General features: G+C 35.0%; 1 pseudogene; it reads right to left on the reverse strand.

Annotated features, from left to right (window-relative positions):
• Positions 1 to 394: 394 nt before the first annotated feature.
• LOC124975426 (ubiquitin-conjugating enzyme E2 D3-like) lies at positions 395 to 1,502 on the reverse strand (annotated as a pseudogene).
• Between the last annotated feature and the right edge of the window lie 2,439 nt (positions 1,503 to 3,941).

Raw genomic sequence — 3,941 nt, forward strand, 5'->3', positions numbered from 1 at the left:
CAATATCAAACATATAATCTCTTCAATACAATCAAACATTATTCTTGATTTCATTACTAATGGTCTGGATGCTTACATTGTTTTGCAGTCTCCATGATAATGCATTGCATGTGTCATTATTTTGATCCAGTTGCTTCTGGTGAAAAAAAATTCTGAATCTTGGGTAATTGTTCTCTTTTAACTACTTTGTAGTTTCTAAAAGCAGTTATTGTCCAAAGCTGGAAGAACTTAAGTCTTCTCAGATGAGCATGTGAACGAATGGAGGAAGGTACACAAAAATAAAATTAAAAATGATGAGGTCTGATAGGGGAGCAGCCATATAAGATCAAAAAAGAAACACTAATTTAAAGTTTATTCCAGCTACAATGCAGGTTATTCTGACTTTAAGGTACCATCACATGGCATACTTCTGAGTCCATTCCCGAGATATTCTATTGTACTTATCTCTGTCTGTTTTATAGATCCGTGCAATGTCTGGCACTAAAGGATCATCTGGGTTTGGATCACATAGCAGTGAACAAATGGATAAGAGAACTTTAGAAATAGTTAAAGCAGGAGACCATTGTGATCTTAGAATATCGAGATAAATGCTGCCGTTGCTGTTAATATTTGGATGATAAATTCTTGTAAATGCAACCTTAGGTGGTTTGAAGGGGTAATCTGTAGGAAAATGAATTCAAAAAGAATACACACCTTGATATGGGCAGTCACTTATCATCCCCAACTGGACATGTAAAACATTGTACTGGAGAGTCACAGGCCAAATCACTAAGTTCTTATTAATCCATTTCAGTGCCATAATCTGTGATTTTTGTCTGGCTCCTTATTATCTCAGTGTGCTCTCAAAGGTCCGGCCAAAAATCTTGATTATCCGGGCGGCGGGGAAGAATTGTCTCTTTGTCTCACACTGGCTGTTCCAGACACAGGCGCCCAGCCGGCCAGGGGCGGGCCTCCCTTCCCTTCCCCTAGCTGTCCACATCCACGCATACAGAGGGGCCTGGGTCTCCCTCAACCTGCGGCCTCGGCCTCCTCCCCACGCGGCAGCTGGCACCTCCCTGTCACTACGGGGCTCACACGCACAAGATGTCCGTCTGCTGTTGCTTGTATTCCTGATAGAAGACATTCTAATTTGAGTGAGATGAAATCTTTTGGTAGTTTTTACTATGGAAATCTTATGGTAGTTTTTATTTCCATTTCTCATATTACTAGAGATGTTAAATATTTTTTTCTATATCTTTAGATTGCTTGCAGATCTGTGAAGTGTCTGCTCATTTCCTTAGCCCATTTATTGATAGGGTTATTTCTATTCTTGGTGTAAATTTTTTTGAGTTCTTTATAGATTCTGGAGATTAGTGCTGTAAGTGTGTGTGGCAAAGATTTTCTCCCACTCTGTAGGCTCTCTCTTGACATTGTTGATTATTTTCTTTGCTGAAAAAAATCTTTTTAGTTTGAATCTATCCCAATTTTTGATTCCTGCTTTTATTTTTTGTTTTGAGACTCATGTTAAGGAATTCTGGTCCTAAGCAGACATGATAAAGATTTGGACCTACTTTTTTTTTCTATAAGGTGCAAGATCTCTGTTCTAATTCCTAGGCCCTTGATTCATTTTGAGTTGAGCTTTGTGCAGGGTGAGAGATAGGTGTTCATTTTGCTGCATATTGATTTCCAATTTTCCCAGCACCATTTGTTGAACACACTGTCTTTTCTCCTTTTATGTTTTTGGCACCTTTGTCCAGAATGAGATAACTGCATTTATGTGGGTTTCTCTCTGTGTTCTCTATTCTGTACCATTGGTCTACCTGTCTATTTTGGTGCCAATACCATGCCATTTTTGCAACTATTGCTCTACAGTATAGTTGAAGGGGGTATTGTGATACCACCTTCTTTGCTCTTTTTGCTAAGGATAGCTTTGGCCATTCTGGGTCTCTTATTCTTCCAAATAAATTTTTTGATTGCTTTCTTTATTTATATGAAGAACATTTTTGGGAGTTTAATTGGAATTGCATTGAATTTGTATAGTGCTTTTGATAGTTTGGCCATTTTGACAATATTTATTCTGCCTATCCAAAAATAATGGAGATCTTTCCCTCTTCTAAGATTTATTTAATTTCTTTCTTTAGTGTTCTGTAGTTCTCATTGTAGAGGTCATTCACCTCTTTTGTTAGACTGATTCCCAAGTATTTTTTTTTGACACTATTATAAATAGGGGAGTTTCCTAGTTTCTCTTTCAGAAGATTCATCACTTATGAATAAAAATGCAATAAAAATTTATGAGTGTTGATTTTATATCATGCTACATTACTGAATTCATTTATGAGTTCTAGAAGTTTTCTGGTAAATTTTTTTGACTCTTCTAAATATGGAATCATGTCATCAGCAAACAGTGATAATTTGAGTTCTTCTTTTCCTATTCATATCTCTAATTTCTTTGGTCTGTCTAATTGCTCTGGCTAGAGTTTCAAGAACATTGTTGAATATATGTGGTGAAAGAGCGCATCCCTGCCTTGTTCCAGTTTTTAAGGGGAATGCTTTCCATATTTTCCCATTTAGAATGATGTTGCCCATGGCTTTAACATAGATAGCCTTTAAAATGTTGAGGTATGTTTCCACTCCCCTATTTCTCTAGTATTTTGAGCATAAAGGGGTGTTGTATTTTATCGAATGCTTTTTTTGCATCTGTTGAAATAATCATGTGATTCTTAACTTTAAACCTGTTGATGTGGTGAATTACATTTGTTGATTTCTGGATGTTCAACCAAGCTTGCATCCTTGGGATGAAACCCACTTGATCATGGTACTGTATCTTTTTTATATGTATTTGTATGCAATTTTCTCAAATTTTGTTAAGAATTTTTGTGTCTATGTTTATTAGGGATACTGATCTGAAGTTTTCTTTCCTTGACATGCCTTTGTCTGGTTTTGGTATCAGGGTGATATTAGCTTCATAGAATGAATTTAGAAGGTTTCCCTCCTCATCTGTTTCATGGAACACTTTGAGGAACATTGAAATGAATTATTCCCTAAATGTTTTATAGAACTCAGCTGAGAATTCATCTGATCCTGGACTTTTCTTTGTTTGTAGACTTTTGATGACTTCTATTCCATTACTTGAAATTGATCTATTTAAATTGTGTATGTCCTCTGGATTCAGTTTGGGTGGATCATATGTCTCTATAAACCTATTAATGTCTTTGAGATTTTCTGCTTTGTTGGAGTGTAAATTTGCCAAGTAGCTTCTCATTATGTTATGTATTTCAGTGGTGTCTGTTGTGGTATCTCCTTTTTCTTCAGAAATTTTAGTAATTTGAATTTTCTCTCTCTCTTCATTAGTGTGGCTAAGGGTTTATCGATTTTGTCTACTTTTTCAAAGAACAAACTTTTTGTTTTGTCAATATTTTGAATTTTTTGTTTCAATTTCATTGATTTCAGCTCTGATTTTAATTATTTCCTGTCTTCTACTACTTTTGATGTTGATCTGTTCTTCTTTTTCTTGGACTTGAGATGTAGTGTTAAGTTGTTTACTTGTTGATGTTTTCTTCTTTTATTGAATGCACTTCATGCGATAAATTTTCCTCTTAGTACTGCTTTTGTAGTGTCCGAGAGATTTTGAAATGTTGTATCATTGTTCTTGTTTACCTCTAAGAATTTTTTTATCTCCCCCTGATGTCTTTGGCTATCCATGTATCATTCAATAGCATATTATTGTCTCCAGGTGTTGGAGTATATTCTCATTTTTATTTTATCAATCATTTCTAATTTTATTCAATTATGATCTGATAGAATACAAGGTAATATCTCTTTTTTATTTGCTAATAATAACTTCGTGGCATAACATATGGTCTATTTTAGATAAGGATCCTTGTGCTGCTGAGAAGAAAGTGTATTTGCTCATTGATGGATAGAATATTCTATATATGTTTGGAAGTCTAAATTATTGATTG

This window comes from Sciurus carolinensis, unplaced genomic scaffold, assembly GCF_902686445.1.
Source record: "Sciurus carolinensis unplaced genomic scaffold, mSciCar1.2, whole genome shotgun sequence".
Lineage (NCBI taxonomy): Eukaryota > Metazoa > Chordata > Mammalia > Rodentia > Sciuridae > Sciurus > Sciurus carolinensis.